The sequence below is a fragment of the Chionomys nivalis genome, chromosome 5 (assembly GCF_950005125.1).
Source record: "Chionomys nivalis chromosome 5, mChiNiv1.1, whole genome shotgun sequence".
Classification (NCBI taxonomy): Eukaryota; Metazoa; Chordata; class Mammalia; order Rodentia; family Cricetidae; genus Chionomys; species Chionomys nivalis.
In genome coordinates this window covers 79,070,689-79,083,387 of record NC_080090.1, presented here as the reverse complement: position 1 = coordinate 79,083,387, position 12,699 = coordinate 79,070,689, and positions in this window count along the sequence as shown.

The following is a 12,699-nucleotide window of genomic DNA, read 5'->3' as shown; positions in this document are numbered from 1 at the left end:
AGAGACTCAGCTTTCAAGTACAATTCCTCAAAATTTTAAAAAACATGTATTAAACCAACACAAAGAATTACTTTAAATTGGATAGCAAATGGTAGCAAAACAATATTGACCTACATTCATTTTTCCAATGTCGACCTTGCCACACCTCCAACATCTGCCTGGAGGCTGAGTCTTCCAATTTCTGAAATTCTCATAGGAATCCATTGCCTACAATCCTTTTTCATATGTCCCATTCTACCACAATTAATACATTTGGTATTATGCTGTCTTCTCTTACCACTGGAAATTGCTTTTCCTGCGCACACTTCAGTACCATAGTTAAGTGTCTTGACATTCACTGTATGCAAAACCCATTTATCCGTGGGTGCTGATCTGATCTTTAAATGCCCAATGATCCATTTACAGTCAATGTTGGCATTCTCACAAGCCAAAGATTCAATTATTATATGTCTAGCTTCTGCGTCAGTTACTCCTATTCGTACAGCCCTAGTCAGTCTTTGCCAAAAGTCACTATAAGGTTCTTTCTGACCCTGTTTAACCCTAAGATATGATTCGAATATATTTCCTATTTCTGGAATCCTGTCCCAAAACTTTAAAGCTGCTTGCTACATAGGGACAAAGTATGGTAATCATAAAGAGCTTGATCGGAGTAAAATATTTTACCTAGAGTTTGACCTAGGGAAATCTCAAGTCTCTTTGCTTTTTCTTGTTGCTCTAAAATTCTTTTTTCCTCTTTTAAAAAGCAACTCCAAAGCAATTGTGGTCAACTTTTTAGGATTGCTGACATTAACTGAGCCCAATCTTGAGGCATGGCTTTGCTACTAAAAGCCCACGTTTTGACCATTTCCCTAAGAAGAATGTAAGAATGTAGCCCATAAGCTACAACTGCTTGTTTAATTTCTTTTAGATCAGTCATACGTATGGGCTCCCATGTATATTCCTTGACAACCTTAGGGTATTTTTCTGATGTTATTACTGGAAAGGTAGGCAGAACACTGGGGAAGCTCTCCCAGAGATTTTTACGTACCGATGAGATTAAGTTTTGGCTTTTTATCTTTTGTTCCTGGTCATCAAATTCGATAATCTCCTCAATCTTTTCAAATCTGTTTACCACTGCCTTTTGTAATGTCTGAATCTCTTGTCCAGTGTTCTGCTCTAATGCCCTAATTGAGGATTCCAAGGTATAAAGTCTGTCCAGTAGAGATAATGTCTCATCCTTGGACATAATCTTTATAACATGCATATTACTTTCCTGGAGATACATTCTATCAATCAACCTGTCATACCCCTTTGACAGAGTCTAATTAATACATTCAACAGTGTGAATTCTCTCAAATAATTTTTCAGCACCCACTGTCATTGATTGTGTTTTATGTGCCAAATTGGCTGTTTCCTTCTCTAGAGTTCTGAAAATTCCTTTAAATAAATTACTATCAGTTTGTACCATTTCCAAATGTATCTCAGTTGACTGAGTTTTGTTAGTTAAATTGGCTGTATCCTTCTTCAGATTTCCAACCTCTTTCATGAGAAGTATGGTTTCAGTCTGAAAAGACTGTTCCATTTCTAAAAGTGACTCATTCCTAGCCCTATTGTCAAACCATTTTGCTGTGGGAGTTCCTTCTGCTCCTTCAGCCATAGCCTTTAAGATACCAGTCCACTTGGGCATGGTCTCTTTGGCTTGAAAAAGCAGGGGTAGTTGTGTACTCCCTCTCTTGCTTCAGACTCTCCTTCTGGCTGCCAGATTCCTTTCCTGGTCATGCAGAGAGCTGTTGTTTAGGACGGTGATCTGTAAGTTCTTCCTTTAAATAAATAACACTTTTATTAATCATAATTCCAAACTGGTGTGGGATTGTTTTGTGACTTACTCTGTTACCATTTTTTAAATAAAAAAATATTGGATGGAAGACTAATCCCAAGAAACAAAAATAGTGATGTAGAAGAGAAATCGTATAAGACTTGTAAAACCTCGCATATGGTGTAAGTAAAGAGGCTATTGAAACCTTGGAGGGTTAGATTGTTGTTGTAATAAGAGCGGCGGGGCTGCATCCCCGGCACCCGGCCGCCCGCATGGCTTTACCAGAAATAATTACACAGAAACTGTATTCTTTTAAACACTGCCTGGCCCATTAGTTCCAGCCTCTTATTGGCTAGCTCTTACATATTGATCTAACCCATTTCTAATATTCTGTATAGTACCACGAGCTGGCTTACCAGGAAAGATCTTAACCTGTGTCTGTCTGGAGTGGGAGAATCATGGCGACTCCCTCACTCGGCTTCTTTCTCCCAGCATTCTGTCTGTTTACTTCACCCACCTAAGGGCTGGCCTATAAATGGGCCAAGGCAGTTTCTTTATTAAATGAAAGTAACTCCTCCATCATTTCCCCTTTTTTTGTTTAAACAAAAAAGAAAGGCTTTAACTTTAACATAGTAAAATTACATATAACAAAAGGGTTATCAAGCAAGAATTACAGTTACAATATTTATATCTATTTTATCCTTTATCATAACTAAGGAAAACTATAAATATAACTAACCATTCTTCAACTCCATCAAAGACTCCAGAAGGATATAATATTACCTAAGTAAACAAGAAATCCAAAACTCTAGAAATGACAGAGACATTTTGCTGCCTGGACAGTCACTCAAAGTTCCTCTGTACCGTTGTGGCATCCATCTTCAGCCTACAGGCCCATAGTATCCAGCAGACATTTTCATCAAGCAGGAAATTCCAAAGACAGTTCAGTCATTTTTTGCTGTGTCCTGCAGAATGTCTCGCAGACTCTTTCATGAGTCAGGAAACCCGAAAAGCCATCTCACCTTTAGGCAAGTTCAACAGTCCTCTTTCTGCGGGTTCTCTGTGTCCAGTTTATGTAACAGTCCAGGCAAGAGCATTTTCTTGCCCAAATGCCTATCAAACTCCTTAAGGAGCCTCTTCGGTGCCCATCTTCCTCTTGAAGTAGATTGGTGCTGCCAGGAGCAGACGTGTCTCATTATCATGAAAAGCCCTAAGTTATTAAAACATTAAATGCCATATTCTGCAGTCTTTGAAAGATATGAAGAATGCCTATCTAGCTGAAATATATCTATGCACATCTAGAAAATCTAACTAACATGACTAAAAGCTTGACAATTATCGATGATTATCCATTAACAACCTATATACATTACATTTTTAAATGAACTATACAGTCACAATACCTTAATCAAGATTAGAAATATGCATATACATATAACAAAATTGACCTTCAAATCCATACCAAAGCAAATTATTCATATCTATATCATATCCCCCTTTAAATGTAAAAGAACATTTTTAAACAATATTTGGGAACATGGGCGCAGTTTTTTTCTCCAAACTGCTTCCTGCTGAATGGGGGCGCTGTATTCAGATCTTTCATTGTGTAACCTGTGTGTCAGGGTCATCTCAGTAGGCAGTTGAATGAAGTAATTTTCTGAAGGTGTTCACAGCAACCTTTCAGGAGGGCGTGGTCTATCATACCACATTGGGATAGATGCAATCCACAGAGTCTCATCCTCTATGAAAACAAAAGAAGACCCTCTCCAAAGCATCATATCCTTAGACCCATATTCTGAAATCATAATACCCTTGTATCCATTCTGGTTTAGCTTGGCAGCCCATATAATGAAATGTCTCTCTGTACTTAGCTCCTTTACAGTCAAAAATTTTAAAGAAACCACAATAATACAAAGAATCCAGACTCTCTGTGAATTTTCCATTTTTACGTGGCTTATTTTATTTATTTCTTTTAATCTATAACTATCTGTACTCTGTCTCTTTAAAGGCTTTACCCATTTTTTAAGACATTAACTTTATTCTTTATATATATTTTTTTCTCTCTCTCAAGCCTACGTACATTCATCCAACAGTGTCTGAATCAGTTCTGTTGTGAATCTAATTTTTTTACTATCCAGGAGCACTTTGTTTTGTGCTTTTAAATCGCTAAGCACTTAAGAATCTAAGCTGTGACATTCCTAGGTCAAAAACAGGTACTGCCTGCTTGCCCCGCCCAGTCCAACATGGCGGAGCCACTCGTGCCTCTGATCCTTGCACATTGCACCAGTAGCATGGTGGAGCTGTTTGTGCCTCTGAGCTGCAGCACAAAATGACTTCCTTTTAGGCACACAGTGAGTCTTAGTTGCCATCAAACAAATCGTAGCACTTTACTCCAAATGCTCCATTCAAAAGCTCTGTCTCCTGCAGGAGCCAGACAGAGATCGCAATGGCGGCACAGCCCAGAAAGCCGGCATTTTAAAATAGCCAGTTTTTTCCTGCTGCTGAGTCAGGAAAATTTCTTTGCGGTACGCAACCCACAAACAGCAAAAACTGTCTTAAATTCTCTCTGTGTCCTTTTTAAGCCCTCTCAGGTTTTACGTGGAGTTCATTAGCATGTTGGGTGCCACTCTGTTGTATTAAAAGCGGCGGGCTAAGTTCCTAGCACCCGGCCCCCCGCATGGCTTTACCAGAAATAATTACACAGAAACTGTATTCTTTTAAACACTGCCTGGCCCATTAATTCCAGCCTCTTATTGGCTAGCTCTTACATATTGATCTAACCCATTTCTAATATTCTGTGTAGTACCACGAGCTGGCTTACCAGGAAAGATCTTAACCTGTGTCTGTCTGGAGTGGGAGAATCATGGCGACTCCCTCACTCGGCTTCTTTCTCCCAGCATTCTGTCTGTTTACTCCACCCACCTAAGGGCTGGCCTATAAATGGGCCAAGGCAGTTTCTTTATTAAATGAAAGTAACTCCTCCATCAGATTGTCTGACATATTGTCCTTTTAATTTAGCAACTGATGCTCTATATTTAGGATATTAAATCTTACCTGTGGTTCAATTAGGTGGATCAGGTACAATAACCATAACCTGCCAATAGGTGTCGAAGGCCACCTACAAAACTAATTAAGCAGACCGTAGTGGTGCATGTGAATTCACCTTTGGCCCATCTGAAATCTGATTTTAGAGAAGAATGCTAAAAGATAAACCATAGACTGTGTCCTCTGTGGGTGTCTAGAGCAATGGAATAGGCAAATGCAAACAAATCATTAGGTTGCCGCAAAACAGCTGGCTCAGAAAGGGGAAGCCTGAATCTCATTGAAATATGTGCAGTGGGCCCTGGTGGGAGGCAAATGGTAGGGTGCTTGGGTACTTGAAGCCAATCCGAGGCATGTAAAGAGAAAAGAACAGCGGCTGGGCTGATCCACAGAAAACGAGATTCTATATGAACTGCTGCCTCCATGCATAGCATAGGCAGTGGCCTGCTGAGCTGCGCTGGCAGTGGGCAATAGAGCCAGGGATTCTAAAACCAAATGCTCGGTGCCAGATGAAGCCGCAAAAAAATCCCACACCAGTTAAGAATTCTGAATAATTTAAAAAAAAAAAAAAAACAGAAGAACACACAATCCCACAGAAAGTCAGAACTCCGTACAATATTTTTTTCTTGCACTTTCTTTAAACTTAAGAATAATTGGCTCTCTTAGGTATGTAATCTTATTTACCCAACTAGGGATTCTGTGGTTTGGTGATAATCTTAGAAAATTTATCTACACAGTTGCTACAGGCCCCAGTGCCAAGAACTTAAAATGCCTTTGTAACCTCATGCCTAAGTTCCAATGGAATCAATATTCAAAGAAGATTGTGAGAAACAAATAAAATTATTTAATCTTCTCATGACAAAAGATTTCCCTCCTTGAATAACTGAACTTGAAAAAAATAAATTTTTCAATTTCACTTTTCTTATCAGTTGACTATTTTATTGTGAAATGTAACATAAAATATATTCCATAAAAATAAGTAAAAAAGAAACTATAAAATTATATTTTCAGTTACTATATTTCTTCCTAGGACACATATTTCCTTGTTTATGGATAAATATGAAATCAAAAAGAAAATGTTAAATATTTTTAAATGTCAATTAAAACATTAGATAATATATTGGTAGATATCAATAAATAGTGAAGAGACAGAAACTTCAACAAACAACTAGAAAATATTAAAGAATAAAATTCAGTAAGGAATAACATTCACTAAGCATTTTCATTTTGTTGACTTAGAAAAGTAAGTAAAGACTAACACAAGCACACATTTGAAAAACTGAAAAAAGTGAACAGAGTTCATGCAGAAGACAAATGAGGAAAAGGTAATGAACTTGTGGTTTTTGTCGAGGAATGTAATAAAATGAAAAAGAAAAGAAAGGAGAAACAAAGTGCCAGCTACAAACAAGGAGAGAACAGAGAAATATAGTTGAAAATCACCAATGTTTGATAGTAGGAGAAAAAGAACACAGGACTAGAATTTCAGAGTGGCAAGAGATTAACGAGTTCTATTATCATTACTAAGGGGTTGTATGTATGGAGGAATTATTCTGAAAATAGCACAGTGAGAAAGATTCTGACCCTAAAAAAAGAAATAAAGGAAGCGAAAAATTTTTAAAATGGATATTTTACTGAATTTAAGAAACAAAAATCAAGGAACAAGCTGGGGATATCTCCTTAGACACCTGGGAACCCCTCTAGAGTCATGTATCTTGTCAACCCTAAAATGGCTTTCTTAATTAAGATATCCTCCATCCTACCCATCCCATTCCCCAAAGCTCTCCCCATCCTCCTCTTCTCCCTTCTCTCTCCACCTCTCCCCTTGCCCCCACCCCATCCCACCCCCAAGCTCCTAATTTTTGCCTGGCAATCTTGTCTACTTTCAATATCCAGAAGGATAACTATATGTTTTTCTTTGGGTCACCTTCTTATTTAGCTTTTTTAGGATCCCAAATTATAGGCTCAATGTCCTTTATTTATGGCTAGAATCCACTTATGAGTGAGTACATACCATATTCATCTGGGTCTGGGTTACCTCACTCAGGATACTGTTTTCTATGGGAGAGGGTGCCTGAACTGGTCCTATCCTATAGCCACATTGATGAATATCTTGCATATCACCATAGAACCTTCATCTGGCGATGGACGGATATAGAGACAGAGACCCACATTGGAGCACTGAACTGAGCTCCCAAGGTCCAAATGAGGAGCAGAAGGAGGGAGAGCATGAGCAAGGAAGTCAGGACTGCAAGGTTGCACCCACCCACTGAGACGGTGGGGCTAATCTAATGGGAGCTCACCAAGGCCAGCTGGACTGGGACTGATGGAGCATGTGATCAAACTGGACACTCTGAATGTGGCTGACAATGAGGGCTGACTGAGAAGCCAAGGACAATGGCACTGGGTTTTAATTCTACTGCATGTACTGGCTTTGTGGGAGCCTAGCCTGTTTGGATGCTCACCTTCCTCGACCTGGATGGAGCGGGGAGGACCTTGGACTTCCCAAAGGGCAGGGAACCCTGACTGCTCTTTGGACTGGAGAGGGAGGGGGAGGAGGGAAGGGGGAGGGAATGGGAGGAGGGGAGGAGGTGGAAATTTTTAATAAAAAAAATTAAAAAAAAAACAAAAATCAGTTTTTTCAAAGTTATTGGAGCTACTGGACCTGTGATGTAGAAAAGCAGAAAAGAGTGAACACTTAGCAGAACCCAGCAGATCTTTATCACCATCCTCTAGATTCTCTGGCCAGATGTTGGCAAACTACAACACTATACAAGACTATGTGATGCAAAACAAGAGGGGAAGAAAAACCACCACAAATTTTAAGATCAAAGATTTCCTGAATACCTGCCATGTGAGACACTTAAATTGGAAAAGTGGAACATTTCCTTTTGGGCACCCAAATCCTTTTGTAAGATTCCAGAAGAGGTTGATCAATACTCTGAACACGCCAGTTGGAAAGAAAAAAGCTCCCAAACCAGTCTAAATAAATTTCAAATGAACAAAATAATCAACCAAATTCAGCTTCCACTCATGCAGATATCCAATCCTACTCATTAGCAGTGTTTTTGAAAAGGTACTGCTTCTTTTTTCAAAAGATTGTGGTGAGTGTGAGAGAAAATACACTGTGGCAACATCTTATTTCCCCAACAAAAATTCCCAGAAAAGCATTTGGCAATACCGCTTACTCATTTCATCCATGTATCAATGGATAAACCACATAAACAAATTGTGGGATGGGAACAAGGGGCATGGAGGAAGATGGCTGCACACAACATATACAAAGAAAAAGACAGTAGCCCCTATCTGTTATCCCAGATTCTCTTAACATATTAGAAAAAAAAGACATTAAAGGGACTAGAAGTGTGTTTGTGTGTGTAGGGGGTGTCACATCCTGAGCTGAAATAATGAAGCAGAAAAGTAAAAGGAATGATGTTTGCAATGTGCAAACACACTTGTACATAAAATAAACTTTACACATTGATAGTCTAAAAAAATTCTTAAATTAATAACATTTAAAAAGATTTTGCAAAGAAAAGTAGAGACAGCACAAATTACTAATATCAGCAATGATGGGAATTATAGCTTTATAAACCTATTTCTAAAAGAACAGTCAAGGAAAATGTGGTACATGTACACAATGGAGTACTACAGAACAGAAAAAAAAAACGCCATCTTGAATTTTTCAGGCAAATGGACGGAGCTAGAAAACATAATTTTGAGTCAGGTAAACCAGACATGCAAGAAAATTATCACATGTACTCACTCATAAGTGGTTTTTAAACATAAATCAAAGAAAAACAGCTCACAAATCACAATCCTAAACAACAATGAGAATCGTAAGAGAGATACATAGATCTAATCCTCATGGGTAGTAGAAAAAGACAGAATCTCCTGAGTAAATTGGGAACATGGTGACTTTGGGGGAGGGTTAAAAGGGAGGAAAGAGGAATGGAGGGGAATCAGACAAAAATGTAGAGCTCAATACAAATCAGCAAAAAAAAGAAAAAAGAAAAAAAAGAAAAAGAAAAGAAAAAAAGAAAAGAAACAAAAGAACATCAAGGAACATTATGGACATTCAGGTCAATTAATTTGACAAGTTAAAACTTAATGGAGTTTTAAAGTCATAGACTATACAACTCATTTAAGAAAAATATTTAAGATGAATATAGTTGCTTCAGTATGAAGCATATGTACTAGCTAAACATTTACAGAACATAGCACATTCTGCTTCAAAAAACAGAATAATACTTTAAAAAACTAAAGATCTACTCAGCAGTAAAAAACAATGACTTCTTGAATTTTGCATACAAATGGACGGAAATTGAAAACACTATCCTGAGTGAGGTAAGCCAGACCCAAAAAGAAGAACATGGGATGTACTCACTCATATTTGGTTTCTAGCCATAAATAAAGGACATTGAGACTATAATTCGTGATTCTAGAGAAGCTAAATAAGAAGGTGAACCCAAAGAAAAACATATAAGCATCCCCCTGAATATTAACCTTCATCAGGTGATGAAAGAAGACAGAGACAGAGACCAACATTGGAGCACTGGACTGAAGTCTCACTATCCAAAGGAGGAGCAGAAGGAGAGTGAGCACGAGCAAGGAACTCAGGACTGCGAGGGGTGCACCCACACACTGAGGCAATGGGGATGTTCTATCGGGAACTCACCAAGGCCAGCTGGCCGGGGACTGAAAAAGCATGGGACAAAACCGGTCTCGCTGAACATAATGGACAATGAGGACTACTGAGAACTGAAGAACAATGGCAATGGGTTCTTGATCCTATTGCACGTAATGGCTTTGTGGGAGCCCAGGTAGTTTGGATGCTCACCTTAATAGACCTGGATGGAGGTGGGTGGTCCTTGGACCTCCCACAGGGCAGAGAAACCTGCTTGCTCTTTGGGCTGAGGAGGAAGGAAGACTTGATTGGGGGAGGGGGAGGGAATGGGAGGTGGTGGTGGGGAAGAGGCAGAAATCTTTAATAATTAAATAAATTAATTTAAAAAAAAATAAAAAACTAAAGATCTAAGTACACAGATCTCTTACCATCATTAATAGAAAAATGATTCTATAACAATTGTCTCTAACTGTATTCCAGAAAAGTAATTTACATTCAAAACAAACTCATTTCAAAAGTCACATGACAAGGGACCACAGCAGCAAAATATTCAAAGTGTAAATGATCTAGATATTTAAACCTAATATAAACATTAGAAGTAAGTATGTTAATTAATAGGAACATCATACTCCTCCAATAATAGATTTCTACAACCTCTGCTTCTGTTTAATAATTGAATGATTTAAGTTACATTGTTCAGAAAGAAAAGAATTGAAGGTCTAATATTACAAGGTAATAATCCTTATATAATACACTAGTGACTAAAGATGCTTATGATGTTAGGGAATGTACAAGTATATACAATAGTGGGAAAAAAAGGAAGTCAGCAATTGCACATACATACAATAAGTACATATTTAGGAATAATTAATATCAATTTTATAGGAGAAGATAATCTTTTATCAAATAAAACATTAACATTTAGACATTCAAATATAAAATAATAAGCTTAAACTTTTTTCTCACACTCATATAAAATTATCACAAATATTGATCATGCACCTAAAGGTAAAATCTAAACTTCTAGAAAAACAACTGCTTTTGACTTCGGGAATGACATTTTAGGTGACAGAAAAGGAATAAATATTGGAAATGTTTTGATATGTGAATAGTATGGAAGCTATAGATGCTATGATTCTGTTTGACTACAGCTTTTCCAAATCTTGGGCATGCTGTCAGAGGGAGAGGGTAAACCACTGGAAGGACACACATCCAAGAGCTGAGTGGCAGCACATATAGGAATTGAATTTAAGAACAAAAAAAATTAGGTGGGTAGGACAGGGTGTAGATATGGAAGGAGTTTGGGGAAGGAGCTGAATATGGTCAAAATATGTTGTGTAAAATTTTCAAAAAATTAATTAAAATATGAAATGTGAAAAGTAAGCATTTGCTCCTAAAAGATGGAATGTTAGTAGGGCTGTATAACAGTGAGGAAATATTGTGAACACTAGTCTACAGAAGGCTAACAGCCACAGTATACTAAGTAGTCACAACATTTAGTAGAAACAAAACAAGCAACAGAGAAAATGTGGGAAACATTATGAAGAAACATTCTCAGAGAAGATATGCAGATGGCAGATAAGCAGAGGAAAGGATGTTTTTCAGCTTTGTTCCCTGACACCTGAGACACTACCGCTAAAGATTTAAAACCCCAGGATATGAAGAAGCTAGTTTACCAGAGTCTTTATGTCAAGGTGGAAGTCATAGTTGCAGAAAACCCACATACGTCTATAAAGAATCCAGCAAATCCATCCTGCAAAGGGAGAAAAGCACATAAAGCCCTTCCCAGGTATAAAGACTGTACAAGGACAACAATGACCAGCAGAGTGAGACATTCTTTATTGTACTCTGATGAAATTTATGTTTCAGTGGTAACCAGTAGCTGTGTAATTAGACATATATTCCAATTAATAAGCAGGAATTTATGCCTAGTGCAATAAATGTAGCCAACTACCCTAGAGAAGGACTTATTTTTACCACTTTGTGAAATCAGTACTGTTTATAAAGGCACTGTAAATACTTATTTCTATATACACAGATATGTGCCGCTCCAACTCATCTTCAAAGCCTCTCGTTTTGCAGCAAATGGAGAATCCTACAGAAATCCCCAACAGTTCCGAATGCAGAGAACAAGCGATTATCCATTCCAGTTAATTCACCTTCAAGACAATTAGACAGCTCAAGAACATTACAGAAGGAACTGAAAGACTGTGAGCTCTAGAGAACCAGAATGTCTGCTATGAGGTAGTGTCTTTCTATACATAACAGGGAGACAGCACCCACAAAACCTCAGAAATAAGGTTGTTCAACACAACAAGTAGAAATGCCATTGCATATGGAGAAATTCTTACAATTTCAATCCTTAGATGAAGAGCTATATGTAATTAATATTTGCCAGAAGAGAAAAATCAATCTTCTCTTGGAATGATTCCACCTAAAAAGTCATCCATTCTCAAATGGCCAGTTCTAAATATATGTACATACAAGCAGCCCTAAATGGACTGAGTAGTGTGTGTGTGTGTGCGTGTGTGTTTTGTGTGTATGTATATGTGTGTGTGTCGTTTAAAAAGCAGTCATGAATTTGAGAGGGGAGTAAAAGAGAGGAGTACGTGGGAGAAAGAAAATGATAATGAGACATAAACACGGTACTCGTGTGCAAGAGATAAATTTTCAACAAATTTGCATATCTTTCAACCCTTACCAGAGAAGCTTCTATTTGCTGTTGATTTCATTTAACACAGAAACCTACAAGTGATCAACATGCAGAAAACAAGATTGGTGTACTCAACCTTATATGGGATGTCTTTATCACATTCTTTCTTACCAAGTCTCAAGGAAAACTGCAGAGGAAAGGGCAGGAAAAGCCTGAAAAGGTACATGGCTAAAAGACAGCAGTATTTTTCAGATACATCAAGAAAGACACACATCTGAATTCTAAGTTGTTGTGGAAGCACGCAAAAGTGAAAGCTAGACCAGTCCTATTACAGAGGGTTGGGCTGGGTGGGCAACTTACACTCCTAGCAGTTGCTGACAAAGGGAGATTCAGTTTTCTTTATGAGCATACACTAGGGAATCAGCCACTCTCCAGTATAACACCACACATGCAAGAAAATAGAAACAGTACAAATTGTACTTAGTATACTAGAATAATAATGATGATGATGATTGATAAGAAGAAGAAAGAAAGGAGGGAAAGAAAGAAGAGTATGAGGAAGAGGAAGAGGAAAAAGAAGAAAGA